This window comes from Ursus arctos, unplaced genomic scaffold, assembly GCF_023065955.2.
Source record: "Ursus arctos isolate Adak ecotype North America unplaced genomic scaffold, UrsArc2.0 scaffold_18, whole genome shotgun sequence".
Taxonomy (NCBI): domain Eukaryota; kingdom Metazoa; phylum Chordata; class Mammalia; order Carnivora; family Ursidae; genus Ursus; species Ursus arctos.
Window position 1 is genome coordinate 14,867,163 of NW_026622852.1, and position 19,189 is coordinate 14,886,351.

General features: G+C 57.3%; 1 long non-coding RNA gene across 1 annotated transcript in view; it reads left to right on the forward strand.

Annotated features, from left to right (window-relative positions):
* Window positions 1–1,452: 1,452 nt before the first annotated feature.
* Window positions 1,453–19,189, forward strand: part of LOC130544022 (uncharacterized) — a 33,141-nt gene continuing 15,404 nt past the window's right edge. Inside the window, exon 1 of the long non-coding RNA XR_008959883.1 lies at window positions 1,453–5,145. This is a non-coding gene — a long non-coding RNA (uncharacterized LOC130544022). The remainder of the gene's footprint in view (window positions 5,146–19,189) is intronic.

Consider the following 19,189-nt stretch of genomic DNA (forward strand, 5'->3'; position numbering starts at 1 on the left):
ATGCTTCTTTCAAGGGTCAGTGATGCTATCTACTCTAAAGAGTGATCTCCAGTGAATCTCTCCCTGGTTTAAATTATGCGATCAGACTTTAGATCGGTTTTTGTGGACTTTTCAATCAAGTGTGTGCTGCCAACTTATTGGCTATTTTTCCCCTTAAAAAAGCATTAGTACAAATAATGTAACAATGCAAACTGTTCTTTTTCATTGAGCTTGTCTCCTCTTGGATTCGTCACCCGAGCAGAGGCTGTTTCTCAGCGGAAACTTCTTTATACTGAGACCGCCCATGAGAATAAATTCAGGCCACACAAATGTTGGTGGAAGTGACATTGTCCTGCATTGGTATGGTCTCGGTCTCTGAAATCATCCCCTGTGATCCACCACACTTTTCCCCTTTGCAAATGATTGGAATAGACTCAAGGACCCCAGACACATTTGGAGTCCTACGTAGAATATGGCAAAGTCACAGAAGAGAAGGTCCCCGTGTCCCCGAATAACTGTTTGAAGAAGAGCCAGCCAGGAGAGTCATTTGAGCAGGAACTCCTGCACCGTGCTCTTACCGGTTTCTCTAGGTCAGTTGCAGCAGGGGGACATTCCCTTACCTGACACATGTCATCAACCAAATACTATCCTCAAGTACTTTTCCCTATAAACTCGGACTTTACATTTTGGAAATGCAAAGTACACCCCAAAACTGAAAAAGATGTTAAAAATGAAATCATAAAAGCATTTATTTAAGAAAGTAGCTCACGTTCTCTCTGAACATGTTTATTGTAAATTCATTCAGGACGATACATTTTTTTTTAAGTTTGTGATTTTGGTTCAGATATTTCTCATCTGATGCCCAGGCACAGCGGCTGTATTTCTTTTCCTCGAGGTAGTGATGGGTGCTTCTGAAATCCTTCCGGACAACAGTCCCCAAATGCAGACAGGCCAGGGTGTCCTCTTCCCTGGGCTCCCGGTGTTCCAGGCAGCCGTGAAGGCTGGAGAGGAGGTTATCCAGGGCGGCGTGGCTCCAAGCAGCCTGGCTGTGCTCTGTGCTGAAGAGGCCGAAGATCTGCTGGAGCATCTGGCGGTGGAAGCAGGTGCTTTGTGTCTTCTGGGTTTGGGTGACGGTCCCTCTTTCCCAAGGAACTCTGAAGTAGGTTCTGTCCTTCAGGCACGTGGGAGAGGAGACACTTTTCAGCTGTGTCATGAGTACGAGGATGTCCGTGCACTCTGGGCTATGGATCGAGGCAGGTGTCCAGCGAGGGAGCGAGCAGGGACGCAGGTGATCAGGGCTACTGCCGGTAGCCAAGAGAGGTGGGCCATGGAAGAGTTCGGCGATTCTCCAGGCGGCCGCAAGGGGACGCGCGGGTGTCATTTTCGGCCGCTGTTTGTGGCCCAAGACTGACGTAAGCGGCCTCGGAAGCCATTTGGGTGCTGCTTTAAGGACCCACGCGGGGGGGGGCCTGGGTGGCTCAGTGGGTTAAAGCGTCTGCCTGCGGCTTGGGCCATGATTCACAGTCTAAGCCTAAGATCGAATCCCCAGTAGGGATTCTGGAACCTGCTAAGCCTTTGCCCCTCCCGTTTCCCCTCTCCCTGCGCGCTTTAGCTTTCGCTTTAGCTCGCGCAACCTCCAACAAAGCACGCTGCACTTTCAGCTGGGACGTTTGCAGACCGGAGCCCCTTCAGCAATGGCCCAGACGGGTGAGACACCACGGGGCGAAGCCACTTCGACACGGGGGACGGTGGCGAAGCCGCGGTGGCGTTCGGAGAACACGATGGCGGGATGATGATGTTAGGAATGGGAGCCAGGGCCCTTGGGATGACTGGCGAGGGGAGGATGGGCGATGGGAGGATACGATTCCACCCAGCCAGTCCCGCGCCGCCGGTGTCTGCGTCGGCAAGGGAAAGAAGTCATGCACTCGCGCTCTGCAGACTTCTAGACCGATTAGCCATGGGAGAGCGGAGCAGCCACTGGCACAGGCTTCCCCGGGCGGGACAGTGGGATAAGACGATGGGGCGATGGCGGTATGGGATGACCGAACGATGGGACCATAGGCCCATGGGGGACAGGATAACCGGAGGATGGACGATGGAACTATGGAAGGAGGGGAAGATGGGGCAAAGAGACGGGGCGACGATGGCACAAACAGGCGATGAAATGGGACAATGGGGAGAGAAGACGGACAGAAGACGGACGGGCACTGGGGGAAACGGGACGATGGAGCGAAGGGAGAATAGGACGCGCTTGGAGTGCCGCGGGGAATTCCAAGCAGTCAGTGGAGCACCGACACCGGCACCGTCTGCGTTGGCGCTGGAAGGAAATCGTGTGCCCACAAAGCACTCTGCAACTTCTACACCGATTTGCGATGGGACAGGGGTGCAGCCACAGGCACCGGCTTCCGCGGCGAGACGGTAGGACAGATAGGACGATGGGGCGATGTTAGGATACTTGGAGGGGACGATGAGGCGATGGCTGTACGGGGTGACAGGACGATGGGGCGATGGGACGATGGGACGATAGGGCCAAGAGGAGACAGGATGAGTGGAGGATGGACGATGGGACGGTGGACGATGGCAAAAATGGGCGATGGGATGATGGGACGATGGGGACATATGATGGGGGATGATGGGGCCTCAGGATGGACTTATGGACGATGAGGGAGCGGGGCGTTGGGGCGATGGGAAGATAGGGCGAACGCATTCCGCTCAGCCAGTTACACGCCGCCACCGTCTGCGTTGGCGCTAGAAGGACGTCGTGCGCACAGCTATAATGCGCTCTGCAGACTTCTAAACCTATATGCGATGGGAGAGGGGTTCAGCCACCCGTACGGGCTTATTTGACCGGACGGGGGCGCCGGGCAGGTAGGGCGATGGGAGGATAGGACGCGCCTGGAGCGCCGCGGGGACACATTGCCCAGAGCCAGTCGCGCACCGCCACCGTCTGAGTAGGCGCCACAAGGAAGTCGTGTGCCCACAACGCACTCTGCGACTTCTGCAGCGATTTGCGGTGGGACAGGGTCAGCCACAGGCACAGGCTTTCCTGATGGGATGGGGGGTGGGGCGGGACACTGGGGCGATGGGACGTTGGGCGATGTGAGGATAGGACGTGCCTGGGGCGCCATGGGCTCGCATCAGGCAGCCAGTCGCCATCCCGAAGAGTCATCTGAGCAGGAACTCCTGCGTTGTACTGCTGCAGCTCTGAGTCCATGAGTCCCAGCAACTGCCATGCACTTACCTGACCAATGTCTTCAACGCTACACTCTCCTCCAGACCTTTGTCCATAAAAAGTGGGACTTTCGGCTCTGGAAACAGCAAATATGCCCCCAAACAGAAACAGAGTAAAACAATGGTGTCATGAAATCGTTTATTTAAGAAAGGAGTTCATGCTGTTCTGTCTAAATGTATTTTTGTGAATTCGTGAAGTGCACTCCATTTTTAAAAAAACTTCATGATTTTGGTTTCAGATCTTTTCAGCTGGTGCCACAATAGGGGATGAGTTGAGATCGTTTTTGGGGGGCTCAGCACAGAATGTCACTGATTAGGGAGAGTCCTGGGTATCACTTTCTCCTTTCCTTGAGGGGTGTGAAAGGAGGAAAAGACGCCTCTCCATTTCTGCTCTGACCACCTCCCAGGCACAGCGGCTGTATTTCTTTTCCTTGAGATAGAGACAGGTGCTTCTGAAATCCTTCCGGACAACAGTCCCCAAATGCAGACAGGCCAGGGTGTCCTCTTCCCTGGGCTCCCGGTGTTCCAGGCAGCCGTGAAGGCTGGAGAGGAGGTTATCCAGGGCGGCGTGGCTCCAAGCAGCCTGGCTGTGCTCTGTGCTGAAGAGGCCGAAGATCTGCTGGAGTGTCTGGCGGTGGAAGCAGGTGCTTTGTGTCTTCTGGGTTTGGGTGACGGTCCCTCTTTCCCAAGGAACTCTGAAGTAGGTTCTGTCCTTCAGGCAGGTGTGAGGGGGACATTTCTCAGCTGCGTCATGAGTACGAGGATGTCCGTGAACTATAGGCTACAGATCCAGGCCAGTGTCCAGCGAGGGAGCGGGCAGGGACGCAGGGGAGCAGGGCTACTGCCGGTAGCCAAGAGAGGTGGGCCATGGAGGAGTTCGGCTATTCTCCAGGCGGCCTCGAGGGGGCGCGCGGATGTAATTTCCGGCAGCTGTTTGTGGCTCAAGACTGACGTAAGTGGCCTCGGAAGCCATTTGTTTGCTACTTTAAAAAACTGTGGATGGGTTAGCTCAGTTGGCTTAGTGGGTTAAAGCCTCTGCCTACTGCTTGAGCCACGACACACAATCGTGAGATCGAGTTTCGCATAGGGCTTCTGGAATCGGCTTAACCCCTGCCCCTCCCATTTCCCCTCCCACTGGGTGGTTTCTCTTTTGCATGAGCTTGCGCGTTACCCTGGCTACCTCTAATAAAACAGGCGGCACATTCAGCCGGGACATTTTCAGACCGGCCACCCTTCAGCGATGGCCCGGAGGGCCGAAACACCGAGCCGTGGCTCGTGGGATCGAATCCCCCGTAGGGCTTCTGGAATCTGCTTAACCCCTGCTCCTCCCATTTCTCCTGCCACCGTGTGCTTTCTCTTTTGCTTGCGCGTTACCTTTCGCTACCTCTAATAAAACAGGCGGTACAGTCAGCCGAGACATTTTCAGACCGGCCACCCTTCAGCGATGGCCCGGAGGGCTGAGACTAGGAGCCGTGGCTCCTGGGATCGAATCCTCCATAGGAATTCTGGAATCTGCTTAACCCCTGCCCCTCCCATTTCCCCTCCCACTGTGTGCTTTCTCTTTTGCATGGGCTTCCGCGTTACCTTTGGCTACCTCTAATAAAACAGGTGGCACATTTAGCATGGACATTTTCAGACCGGCCACCCTTCAGCGATGGCCCAGAGGGCTGAGACATGGAGCCTCGGCTCCTGGGATCGAATCCCCCGTAGGGCTTCTGGAATCTGCTTAACCCCTGCCCCTCCCATTTCTCCTGCCACTGTGTGCTTTCTCTTTTGCTTCCGCGTTACCTTTCGCTACCTCTAATAAAACAGGCGGCACATTCAGCCGGGACATTTTCAGACCCGCGGCCTTTCAGTAATGGCCCGGAGGGCTGAGACACGGAGCCGCGACGGACGGTGGCGGAGCCCCGGCGGACGTGGCCAGAGGAAGAGAAGGTTAGGAATGGAGGCCAGGGGCCACGGGATGATGGGTGAGGGGAGGATGGGGCGAAGGGAGGATACGATTCCACCCAGCCAGTCCCGCGCCGCGGGTGTCTGGGTCGGCAATGGAAGGAAATCCTGCATTCGCGCTTTGCAGACTTCTAGACCGATTAGCAATGGGGGAAGAGCGGAGCAGCCACTGCCACAGGCTGCCCCCGAGGGACACTGATAGAACGATGGGGCGATGGCGATACGTGATGACAGAACTATGGGACCATAGGACCATGGGGGACAAGATAACGGGGGATGGACGATGGAAAGAGGGGAAGATGGGGCAAAGGGACTGAGGCCAATGGGACGGGGCGGGGGGAATGGGACACTGGGACGATGGCACAAACAGGCTTTGAGATGGGATAATGGGAACCCGGGACAGAAGACCGACAGAAAGACGGACGGGCACTGGGGGAAACGGGACGATGAGGCAAAAGGAGAATAGGACGCGCTAGTAGCGCAGCTGAGATGCATTCTAAGCAGCCAGTCCGGCGCCGCCAGCGTCAGCACTGGCGCTGGAAGGAAGTTGCCCACAGCTATAATGCGCTCTGCAGATCACGAAACCCGTATGTGATGGGAGAGGGGTTATTCCACTGCACAGGCTTATTTAACGGGACGGTGGGGTGGCGGGCAGATGGGGCGAAGGGGTCGGCCACCGGCACAGGCTTCCCGGAGGGCACGATGGGGTGGCCAGACATTGGGGCCATGGAACGATGGGGAGATGCTAGGGTAGGACGCGCCTGGAGCGGCACGCGGACGCATTACACGCAGCCTGTCACGCGCCGCCGTCCTCCACATTGGCGCTGGAAGGAAATCCTGCGAATACAGTTAATGAGCTTTGAAGACTTCTAATCCGATTTGCGAGGGGACAGGGTTTCAACCACCCGCGCTGGCTTCCTCAGCGGTTGGTGGGGCGGCTGGATGGTGGGGCCATGGAGCCTAGGACGCTCCTGGAGCGCAGGCAGGACGCATCCCACACAGCCTGTCCATCACCTCCATCGTCTGCCTTGGCGCTGGAAGGAAGTCGTGTGCCTAGCTATAACGCGATCTGCAGACTTCTAATCCGATTTGCGATGGCACAGGGATGCAGCCGCATGTCAAGATTTCCTGGACTAGATGATGGCGCGATAGGATGATAGCAGGAGGGGAGGATGGGAGAATGGCAAAAATGGCAATGAGCTCAAGGCACTCTGGGGAGATGGGATGATGGGGGATGATGGGGCCTCGATGAGGACAGATGGACGATGGTGGTACTGGGCTTTAGGGCAACGGAACGGTGGGGCAATGGAAGGAGAGGAGTGCCTGGAGCGCAGCGGGGACCCATTCCACCCAGCCAGTTATGTGCTGCCATCCTCTGCTTTGGCGCTGGGAGGACGTCATGCGCACAGCTATAACACCCTCTGCAGACTTCTAAATCCATTTGCGATGGCACAGGGATGCATCCACAAGCCCAGGATTCCGCGGCCTGAAGATGGCCCGATGGGATGACACCGGGAGGGGATGATGGGCCATTGAAAAAATGGACGATGAGTTAATGGGACTTTTCAGAGATGGAAGATGGGGGATGATGGGGCCTTCGGGGTACAGGTGGACAATAGGGGAACTGGGCTTTGGGGTGACGGAATAGGGGGGCGATGGGTGGAGAGGAGTGCCTGGAGCACAGCGGGGACCCATTCCACCCAGCCAGTTATGTGCTGCCAACGTCTGCATTGGCATTGGGAGGACGTCGTGCACACAGCTATAATACCCTCTGCAGACTTCTAAATCCATTTGCCGCCCGACAGGAGTTCAGCCAGGGCACAGGCTTATTTAAAGAGACAGTGGGGCAGGAGGCAGATGGGGTGATGGGAGGATAGCACTTCCGCAGAGCGCAGCAGGGATGCCTTGATCATAGCCAGTCCCACACCACCACCATCTGAGTAGGAGCCACGAGGAAGTCCTGTGCCCACGACGACGCACTCTGCAAATTCTACAGCGATTTGCAGTGGGACAAGGGATCAGCCACTGGGACCTGCGGCCCTCGGGGGAGGGTGGGGGTGGGTAGATGCAGAGATGGGAGGATAGGACGCACCTGGAGCAGTAGGACACATTCCACGCAGCCAGTTATGTGCGGCCATCCTCTTCCCTGGTGCTGGGAGGACCTCGTGTGCCCAACTATAATGCGCTCTGCAGACTTTTAAATCGATTTGCGGCAGGACAACAGTTCAGCCAGGCTTCTTTGACTGGGGGGTGGGGCGGTGGGGCGAGGAGACAGATGTGGCGATGGGAGGATACCACTTGCAAGGAGCGCAGCAGCGATGCATTGCCCAGAGCCAGTCGAGCACCGCCACAGTCTGAGTAGGTGCCACAAGGGAGTCCTGTGCTCAGAATGCACTCTGCGACTTCTGAAGCGATTTGCGGTGGCACAAGGGATCAGTGGCCTTAGAGGGTTGGTGGAGCAGCAGGTCCTAGGGGCAAAGGGAGGATAGGACGCGACTGAAGCACACTAGGATGCCTTCCAGGCAGCCAATCCTGCACTGCCACTGTCTGCATCAGGGATGGAAGGAAGTCCTGTGCCCACGGGCACTCTGCAACTTCTACACCGATTTGCGATGGGACAAGGGTTCAGCCACAAGCACCAACTTCCATGGCAAGACGATGGGACAGATAGGACGATGAGGCCCTATTAGGGGACAATGGGACAATGGCAGTGACTGGACGATGGGACCATAGGGCCATGCGGCAACAGGATGAGTGGAGGATGGACAATGGGACGGTCGACGATGGCAAAAAGGAACGATGGGATGGATGATGGGACGATGGGGAGATGTGATGATGGGGCCTCAGGAAGGACTTATGGACTATGGGGGAACTGGGCATTGGGGCCATGGGAAGATAGGGCGAAGGGGGGATAGGACATGAGTGGAGCTCAGCGGGGACACAATCCATTCAGGCCGTTCCAGGCCACCATCCTCTGCATTGGCACCAGAAGGACTTCGTGCGCATACCTATAGGGCCCTCTGCAGACTTCTAAACCAATATGTAATGGGAGAGGGGTTCAGCCAGGGCACAGGCCTATTTGATAGGACTGTGGGGGGAGGGCAGATGGGGCTATGCAAGGATAGCACTTGCGCAGAGCTCAGCGGGGACGCTTTGCCCAGAACCAGTACAGCACCGCCACCATCTGAGTAGGCGCCACAAGGGAGTCCTGTGCCCATGACACACTCTGCAACTTCTGCAGCTATTTGCGGTGGGACAAGGGATCAGCCAATGGAACCGGAGGCCTTGAGGGGGTGGGGTGGGGCAGTGGGTCCATGCAACCATGGTAGAACAGGAGGCTCCTGGAGCGCTATAGGACGCATTCCACGCAGCCAGTCGTGCACCGCCACCCTCTGCCTCAGGCTGCAAGGAAGTCCTGTGCGCACAACGCACACTGCGACTTCTACACTGATTTGCGATGGGACTAACGTTCAGCCACTGGCACAGCCTTTCCTGAGGGGACGATGGGGTGCCGGGACACTGGGGCGATGCGACTATGGGACGATGGGAGGATGGGAAGCGCCTGTATCGCCACGGGGACTCACTACAGGTAGCCTGTCCAGGTTGCCATCCTCCTGTTGGCGCTGGAAGGAAATCGTGCGCAAACCTTTAATGTGCTCCGCAGACTTCTAATCCGATTTGCCATGGGACGGACGTTCAGCCACAGGCACAGGCTTTCCTGAGGGGACGATGGGACGCAGGGACTTTGGGGCGATGGCAGTATGGGGGCGATGCGAGGATAGGACACGCCAGGAGCGCAGGGGGACCCATTACACGCAGCCTGTCGCGCGCCGCCATCCTCCTCGTTGGCGCTGGAAGGAAATCACATCAATATCATTAATGAGCTCTGCAGACTTCTAATCAGATTTGCGAGGGGACAGGGTGTCAGCCACCCGCACTGGCTTCCTCAGCGGTTGGTGGGGCCGCTGCAGGTGGGTCCATGGAGCCTAGGACGTGCCTGGAGCTCAGGCAGGATGCATTCCACACAGCCTGTCCATCACCGCCATCATCTGCCTTGGCACTGGAAGGAAGTCCTGTGCCTAGCTGTAATGCGATCTGCAGAATTCTAATGGGATTTGCGATGGCACAGGGATGCAGCCACAAGCCAAGGATTCCTGGGCTAGATGATGGCGCAATGGGATGATGGCAGGAGGGGAGGATGGGAGGATGGCAAAAATGGCAATGAGCCCAAGGCACTCTGGAGAGATGGGATGATGGGGGATGATGGGGCCTTGATTAGGACAGATGGACAATGGTGGTACTGGGCTTTAGGGCAAAGGAACTGTTGGGCCATGGGCGGAGAGGAGTGCCTGGAGCGCAGTAGGGACCCATTCCACCCAGCCAGTTCTGTGCTGCCATCATCTGCATTGCGCTGGGAGGACATCCTGCGCACAGCAATAACGTGCTCTGCAGACTTCTATATTCATTTGCGGAGGGACAGGGGTTCAGCCAGTGCACAGGCTTATTTGATGGGACTAGGTGGGGTCCAGATGGGGTGATGGAGGATAGCACTTGCGTGAAGCGCAGCAGGGACACATTGCCCAGAGCCAGTGGCACACCGCCACCATCTGAGTAGGCGCCAGGCGACTTCTGCAGCAATTTGTGGTGGGGCAAGGGATCAGCCACTGGAACAGGCGGCCTTCTGGGGAGGGCAGTGGGTCCATGCGGGGCAATGGGAGGACAGGATGCCCCTGGAGCACCGTAGGATTCATTCCACACAGCCAGTCGCACACCACCCCTGTCTTCCTCCTGGCTGCAAGGAAGTCCTGTGCACACAAGGCATCCTGCGACTTCTATGCTGATTTGCGGTGGGACAGACGTTCAGCCACTGGCACAGGCTTTCCTGAGGGGAGGATGGGGTGTGGGACATTGCAGCGATGGGATGATGGGCGATGCGAGGATAGGACGCGCCTGAACACCAGGGGCACGCATTCCAGGCAGCGACTCGCCATCCGGAAGAGTCATCTGAGCAGGAACTCCTGCGTTGTACTGCTGCAGCTCTGAGTCCATGAGTCCCAGCAATGCCAGGCACTTACCTGACCAATGTCTTCAGCGCTACACTCTCCTCCAGACCTTTGTCCATAAAAAGTGAGACTTTTGACTCTGGAAAGAGCAAATATGCCCCCAAACAGAAACAGAGTAAAACAATGGTGTCATGAAATCGTTTATTTAAGAAAGGAGTTCATGCTGTTCTGTCTAAACGTATTTTTGTGAATTCGTGAAGTGCACTCCATTTTTAAAAAAACTTCATGATTTTGATTTCAGATCTTTTCAGCTGGTGCCACAATAGGGGATGAGTTGAGATCGTTTTGGGGGGCTCAGCACAGAATGTCACTGATTAGGGAGAGTCCTGGGTATCACTTTCTCCTTTCCTTGAGGGGTGTGAAAGGAGGAAAAGACGCCTCTCCATTTCCGCTCTGACCACCTCCCAGGCACAGCGGCTGTATTTCTTTTCCTCGAGGTACTGATGGGTGCTTTGGAAATCCTTCCGGACAATAGTCCCCAAATGCAGACAGGCCAGGGTGTCCTCTTCGCTGGGCTCCCGGTGTTCCAGGCAGCCGTGAAGGCTGGAGAGGAGGTTATCCAGGGCGGCGTGGCTCCAAGCAGCCTGGCTGTGCTCTGTGCTGAAGAGGCCGAAGATCTGCTGGAGTGTCTGGTGGTGGAAGCAGGTGCTTTGTGTCTTTCGGATTTGGGTGACGGTGCCTCTTTCCCAAGGAACTCTGAAGTAGGTTCTGCCCTTCAGGCACGTGGGAGAGGAGACGTTTTTCAGCTGTGTCATGAGTAGGAGGATGTCCCTGCACTCTGGGCTATAGTTCCGAGGCAGGTGTCCAGCGAGGGAGCGGGCAGGGACGCAGGGGAGCAGGGCTGCTGCCAGTAGCCAAGAGAGGTGCGCCATGGAGGAGTTCAAGGATTCTCCAGGCGGTGGAAAAAGGGCTCGTGGGTCGTCGTTCTCAGCAGCAGTCTCAGGCAAAGGCTGAGCTGCTGTCTCAGGGGCCAGCTTTGTGCTTCTTATATATTCCTCAAAACTCATCCTTTGCCCGCCCTTTCCGGTGAGTAGGCCCCCTGTGGCCAGTAGACCGGGACATTTGCCAGGAGGAAGTCCTGCATCTTGCATGTTCTGGGGTGTGAATCGTTTTCTTAGAAGGATTTGAGGCTGGGAACAGGAGCGCATTCAGTCGCCTTTACAGCTTCAGGGGATGTGTGCGAGAGGCCACGAGGAGATGATGGGAGGATGGGGCTATGGGAGGACAGGGTGACCTGATGATGCGGTTAGGAGATGGGGCCATGGGATGATGTGAGGGGACATAGAAGCCTCTGGAAGATGGGGCAGTGTGAGGATAGGACACGCCTGGAGCGCAGTAGGAGGCATTCCAGGCAGCCAGTCGTGCGCCGCCACCCTCTGCGTCGGGGATGGAAGGAAGTCCTGTGCCCTCGGGCACTCTGCAACTTCTACACCGATTTGCGATGGGACAAGGGTTCAGCCACAAGCACCGGCTTCCGAGGCGAGACGATGGGACAGATAGGACGATGGGGCGATGTTAGGGGACAATGGCCATGTATGGGATGACTGGACGATGGGACCATAGGGCCACGTGGCGACAGGATGAGTGGAGGATGCACGATGGGACGGTGGACGATGGCAAAAAGGAACGATGGGATGGATGATGGGATGATGGGGAGATGTGATGATGGGGGATGATGGGGCCTCAGGAAGGACTTATGGACGATGGGGGAACTGGGCATTGGGGCCATGGGAAGATAGGGCGAACGGGGGATAGGATAGGACTGGAGCTCAGCGGGGATGCAATCCATTCAGGCCATTCCAGGCCACCATCGTCTGCATTGGCGCTAGAAGGACATCGTGCCCATACCTACAATGTGCTCTGCAGACTTCTCTGTGATGGGAGAGGGGTTCAGCCAGGGCACAGGCTTATTTGATGGGAAGGTGGGGGGGTGCAGATGGGGCGATGGGAGAATAGCGTTTGCAGAGAGCGCAGCGGGGACACATTGCCCAGAGCCAGTGGCGCACCGCTACCTTCTGAGTAGGCGCCAGGAGGGAGTCCTGTGCCCACGATGCACTCTGCGACTTCTGCAGCGATTTGCGGTGGGACAAGGGATCAGCCACTGGTACCGGAGGCCTTGGGGGGACGGTTGGGCGGTGGGTCAAGGCGGCGATGGGAGGATAGGATGCCCCTGGAGCGCAGTAGGACGCATTCCACGCAGCCAGTCGCGCACCGCCACCCTCTGCCTTGGGCTGCCAGGAAGTCGTGTGCGCACAACGCACACTGCGACTTCTACACTGATTTGCGATGGGACGGACATTCAGCCAGCAGCACAGGCTTTCCTGAGGGAATGATGGGGTGCCTGGACACCGGGGCGATGCGACGACGGGGCGATGGGAGGATGGGAAGCGCCTGTATCGCCATGGAGACTCACTACCCTTGGCTCCGGAAGGAAATCGTGCGCATACCATTAATGCGCTCTGCAGACTTGTAATCCGATTTGCGATGGGACAGAGGTCAGCCACTGGCACAGGCTTTCCTGAGGGGACGATGGGGCGCTGGGACTTTGGGACGATGGCAGGATGGGGCAATGCCAGGATGGGAAGCGCCTGTATCGCCACGGGGACTCACTACAGGCAGCCTGTCCCGGCCGCCATCCTCCCGTTGGCGCTGGAAGGAAATCGTGCGCAAACCTTTAATGTGCTCCGCAGACTTCTAATCCGCTTTGCCATGGGACGGACGTTCAGCCACTGGCACAGGCTTTCCTGAGGGGACGATGGGGCGCAGGGACTTTGGGGCGATGGCAGGATGGGGCGATGCGAGGATAGGACGCGCCAGGAGCGCAGGGGGGACCCATTACACGCAGCCTGTCGCGCGCCGCCATCCTCCTCGTTGGCGCTGGAAGGAAATCGCGCGAATACCCTTAATGAGCTCCGCAGACTTCTAATCCGATTTTTCGAGGGGACAGGGTGTCAGCCACCCGCCCTGGCTTCCTCAACGGTTGGTGGGGCGGCTGGATGGTGGGGCCATGGAGCCTAGGACGCTCCTGGAGCGCAGGCAGGACGCATCCCACACAGCCTGTCCATCACCTCCATCGTCTGCCTTGGCACTAGAAGGAAGTCGTGTGCCTAGCTATAACGGGATCTGCAGACTTCTAATCCGATTTGCGATGGCACAGGGATGCAGCCACAAGCCAAGGATTCCTGGGCTAGATGATGGCGCAATGGGATGATGAGAGGAGGGGAGGGGGGGAGGATGGCAAAAATGGCAATGAGTTGATGGCACTCAGGGGAGAGGGGATGATGGGGGATGATGGGGCCTCAATGAGGACAGATGGACGATGGTGGTACTGGGCTTTAGGGCGAAGGAATGGTTGGGCCATGGGTGGAGAGGAATGCCTTGAGGGCAGCGGGAACGCATTCCACCCAGCCAGTTATGTGCTGCCATCCTCTGCTTGGCGGTGAGAGGAGATCGTGCGCACAGCTATAGGGCGCTCTGCAGACTTCTAAATCGATTTGCCGCAGGACAGGGGTTCAGCCAGTGCACAGGCTTATTTGATGGGAAGGTGGGGGGGGGCCGCAGATGGGCTATGGGAGGATAGCACTTGCGGAGAGTGCAGCAGGGACACATTGCCCAGAGCCAGTCCTGCACTGCCACCATCTGACTAGGCGCCAGGAGGGAGTCCTGTGCCCAGGATGCACTCTGGGATTTCTGCAGGGATTTGCGGTGGGACAAGGGATCAGCCACTGGTACCAGAGGCCTTGGGGGGACGGTTGGGCAGTGGGTCGAGGCGGCGATGGGAGGATAGGATGCCCCAGGAGCACAGCAGGACGCATTCCAGGCAGCCAGTCCCACACCGCCACCCTCTGCCTTGGGGCTGCAAGGAAGTCCTGTGCGCACAATGCACCCTGCGACTTCTACACTGATTTGCGATGGGACAGACGTTCAGCCACTGGCACAGTCTTTCCCGAGTGGACGATGGGGTGCCGGGACACTGGGGCGATGGGACGATTGGGCGATGCGAGGATGGGAAGCGCCTGTATTGCCTTGGGGACTCAGTACATGCAGCCAGTTGCGGGCCGCCATCCTCCTGTTGGCGCTGGAAGGGAATCCTGCGCAAACCTTTAATGCGCTCCGCAGACTTCTGATCCGATTTGCGGTGGGACAGAGGTTCAGCCACTGGCACAGGCTTTCCTGCGGGGACGATGGGGTGTGGGACATTGCAGCGATGGGACGATGGGCGATGTGAGGATAGGACGTGCCTGGGGCGCCATGGGCTCGCATCAGGCAGCCAGTCGCCATCCCGAAGAGTCATCTGAGCAGGAACTCCTGCGTTGTACTGCTGCAGCTCTGAGTCCATGAGTCCCAGCAATGCCATGCACTTACCTGACCAATGTCTTCAACGCTACACTCTCCTCCAGACCTTTGTCCATAAAAAGTGGGACTTTTGATTCTGGAAACAGCAAATATGCCCCCAAACAGAAACAGAGTAAAACAATGGTGTCATGAAATCGTTTATTTAAGAAAGGAGTTCATGCTGTTCTGTCTAAACGTATTTTTGTGAATTCGTGAAGTGCACTCCATTTTTAAAAAAACTTCATGATTTTGGTTTCAGATCTTTTCAGCTGGTGCCACAATAGGGGATGAGTTGAGATCGTTTTGGGGGGCTCAGCACAGAATGTCACTGATTAGGGAGAGTCCTGGGTATCACTTTCTCCTTTCCTTGAGGGGTGTGAAAGGAGGAAAAGACGCCTCTCCATTTCCGCTCTGACCACCTCCCAGGCACAGTGGCTGTATTTCTTTTCCTGGAGGTAGAGATGGGTGCTTCGGAAATCCTTCCGGACAACAGTCCCCAAATGCAGACAGGCCAGGGTGTCCTCTTCGCTGGGCTCCCGGTGTTCCAGGCAGCCGTGAAGGCTGGAGAGGAGGTTATCCAGGGCGGCGTGGCTCCAAGCAGCCTGGCTGTGCTCTGTGCTGAAGAGGCCGAAGATCTGCTGGAGTGTCTGGCGGTGGAAGCAGGCGCTTTGTGTCTTTCGGATTTGGGTGACGGTGCCTCTTTCCCAAGGAACTCTGAAGTAGGTTCTGTCCTTCAGGCACGTGGAAGAGGAGACGTTTTTCAGCTGTGTCATGAGTAGGAGGATGTCCCTGCACTCTGGGCTATGGTTCCGAGGCAGGTGTCCAGCGAGGGAGCGGGCAGGGACGCAGGGGAGCAGGGCTGCTGCCAGTAGCCAAGAGAGGTGCGCCATGGAGGAGTTCAAGGATTCTCCAGGCGGTGGAAAAAGGGCTCGTGGGTCGTCGTTCTCAGCAGCAGTCTCAGGCAAAGGCTGAGCTGCTGTCTCAGGGGCCAGCTTTGTGCTTCTTATATATTCCTCAAAACTCATCCTTTGCCCGCCCTTTCCGGTGAGTAGGCCCCCTGTGGCCAGTAGACCGGGACATTTGCCAGGAGGAAGTCCTGCATCTTGCATGTTCTGGGGTGTGAATCGTTTTCTTAGAAGGATTTGAGGCTGGGAACAGGAGCGCATTCAGTCGCCTTTACAGCTTCAGGGGATGTGTGCGAGGGGCCACGAGGAGATGATGGGAGGATGGGGCTATGGGAGGACAGGGTGACCTGATGATGCGGTTAGGAGATGGGGCCATGGGATGATGTGAGGGGACATAGAAGCCTCTGGAAGATGGGGCAGTGTGAGGATAGGACACGCCTGGAGCGCAGTAGGAGGCATTCCAGGCAGCCAGTCGTGCGCCGCCACCCTCTGCGTCCGGGATGGAAGGAAGTCCTGTGCCCTCGGGCACTCTGCAACTTCTACACCGATTTGCGATGGGACAAGGGTTCAGCCACAAGCACCGGCTTCCGAGGCGAGACGATGGGACAGATAGGACGATGGGGCGATGTTAGGGGACAATGGCCATGTATGGGATGACTGGACGATGGGACCATAGGGCCACGTGGCGACAGGATGAGTGGAGGATGCACGATGGGACGGTGGACGATGGCAAAAAGGAACGATGGGATGGATGATGGGATGATGGGGAGATGTGATGATGGGGGATGATGGGGCCTCAGGAAGGACTTATGGACGATGGGGGAACTGGGCATTGGGGCCATGGGAAGATAGGGCGAACGGGGGATAGGATAGGACTGGAGCTCAGCGGGGATGCAATCCATTCAGGCCATTCCAGGCCACCATCGTCTGCATTGGCGCTAGAAGGACATCGTGCCCATACCTACAATGTGCTCTGCAGACTTCTCTGTGATGGGAGAGGGGTTCAGCCAGGGCACAGGCTTATTTGATGGGAAGGTGGGGGGGGGCGCAGATGGGGCGATGGGAGAATAGCGTTTGCAGAGAGCGCAGCGGGGACACATTGCCCAGAGCCAGTGGCGCACCGCTACCTTCTGAGTAGGCGCCAGGAGGGAGTCCTGTGCCCACGATGCACTCTGCGACTTCTGCAGCGATTTGCGGTGGGACAAGGGATCAGCCACTGGTACCGGAGGCCTTGGGGGGACGGTTGGGCGGTGGGTCAAGGCGGCGATGGGAGGATAGGATGCCCCTGGAGCGCAGTAGGACGCATTCCACGCAGCCAGTCGCGCACCGCCACCCTCTGCCTTGGGCTGCCAGGAAGTCGTGTGCGCACAACGCACACTGCGACTTCTACACTGATTTGCGATGGGACGGACATTCAGCCAGCAGCACAGGCTTTCCTGAGGGAATGATGGGGTGCCTGGACACCGGGGCGATGCGACGACGGGGCGATGGGAGGATGGGAAGCGCCTGTATCTCCATGGAGACTCACTACCCTTGGCTCCGGAAGGAAATCGTGCGCATACCATTAATGCGCTCTGCAGACTTGTAATCCGATTTGCGATGGGACAGAGGTCAGCCACTGGCACAGGCTTTCCTGAGGGGACGATGGGGCGCTGGGACTTTGGGACGATGGCAGGATGGGGCAATGCCAGGATGGGAAGCGCCTGTATCGCCACGGGGACTCACTACAGGCAGCCTGTCCCGGCCGCCATCCTCCCGTTGGCGCTGGAAGGAAATCCTGCGCAAACCTTTAATGTGCTCCGCAGACTTCTAATCCGCTTTGCCATGGGACGGACGTTCAGCCACTGGCACAGGCTTTCCTGAGGGGACGATGGGGCGCAGGGACTTTGGGGCGATGGCAGGATGGGGCGATGCGAGGATAGGACGCGCCAGGAGCGCAGGGGGGACCCATTACACGCAGCCTGTCGCGCGCCGCCATCCTCCTCGTTGGCGCTGGAAGGAAATCGCGCGAATACCCTTAATGAGCTCCGCAGACTTCTAATCCGATTTTTCGAGGGGACAGGGTGTCAGCCACCCGCCCTGGCTTCCTCAACGGTTGGTGGGGCGGCTGGATGGTGGGGCCATGGAGCCTAGGACGCTCCTGGAGCGCAGGCAGGACGCATCCCACACAGCCTGTCCATCACCTCCATCGTCTACCTTGGCACTGGAAGGAAGTCGTGTGCCTAGCTATAACGGGATCTGCAGACTTCTAATCCGATTTGCGATGGCACAGGGATGCAGCCACAAGCCAAGGATTCCTGGGCTAGATGATGGCGCAATGGGATGATGAGAGGAGGGGAGGGGGGGAGGATGGCAAAAATGGCAATGAGTTGATGGCACTCAGGGGAGAGGGGATGATGGGGGATGATGGGGCCTCAATGAGGACAGATGGACGATGGTGGTACTGGGCTTTAGGGCGAAGGAATGGTTGGGCCATGGGTGGAGAGGAATGCCTTGAGGGCAGCGGGAACGCATTCCACCCAGCCAGTTATGTGCTGCCATCCTCTGCTTGGCGGTGAGAGGAGATCGTGCGCACAGCTATAAGGCGCTCTGCAGACTTCTAAATCGATTTGCCGCAGGACAGGCGTTCAGCCAGTGCACAGGCTTATTTGATGGGAAGGTGGGGGGGGGGCCGCAGATGGGCTATGGGAGGATAGCACTTGCGGAGAGTGCAGCAGGGACACATTGCCCAGAGCCAGTCCTGCACTGCCACCATCTGACTAGGCGCCAGGAGGGAGTCCTGTGCCCAGGATGCACTCTGGGATTTCTGCAGGGATTTGCGGTGGGACAAGGGATCAGCCACTGGTACCAGAGGCCTTGGGGGGACGGTTGGGCAGTGGGTCGAGGCGGCGATGGGAGGATAGGACGCCCCAGGAGCACAGCAGGACGCATTCCAGGCAGCCAGTCCCACACCGCCACCCTCTGCCTCGGGGCTGCAAGGAAGTCCTGTGCGCACAATGCACCCTGCGACTTCTACACTGATTTGCGATGGGACAGACGTTCAGCCACTGGCACAGGCTTTCCCGAGTGGACGATGGGGTGCCGGGACACTGGGGCGATGGGACGATGGGGCGATGCGAGGATGGGAAACGCCTGTATTGCCTTGGGGACTCAGTACACGCAGCCAGTTGCGGGCCGCCATCCTCCTGTTGGCGCTGGAAGGAAATCCTGCGCAAACCTTTAATGCGCTCCGCAGACTTCTGATCCGATTTGTGGTGGGACAGAGGTCAGCCACTGGCACAGGCTTTCCTGAGGGGACGATGGGGTGTGGGACATTGCAGCGATGGGACGATGGGCGATGTGAGGATAGGACGTGCCTGGGGCGCCATGGGCTCGCATCAGGCAGCCAGTCGCCATCCCGAAGAGTCATCTGAGCAGGAACTCCTGCGTTGTACTGCTGCAGCTCTGAGTCCACGAGTCCCAGCAATGCCATGCACTTACCTGACCAATGTCTTCAACGCTACACTCTCCTCCAGACCTTTGTCCATAAAAAGTGGGACTTTTGACTCTGGAAACAGCAAATATGCCCCCAAACAGAAACAGAGTAAAACAATGGTGTCATGAAATCGTTTATTTAAGAAAGGCGTTCATGCTGTTCTGTCTAAACGTATTTTTGTGAATTCGTGAAGTGCACTCCATTTTAAAAAAAACTTCATGATTTTGGTTTCAGATCTTTTCAGCTGGTGC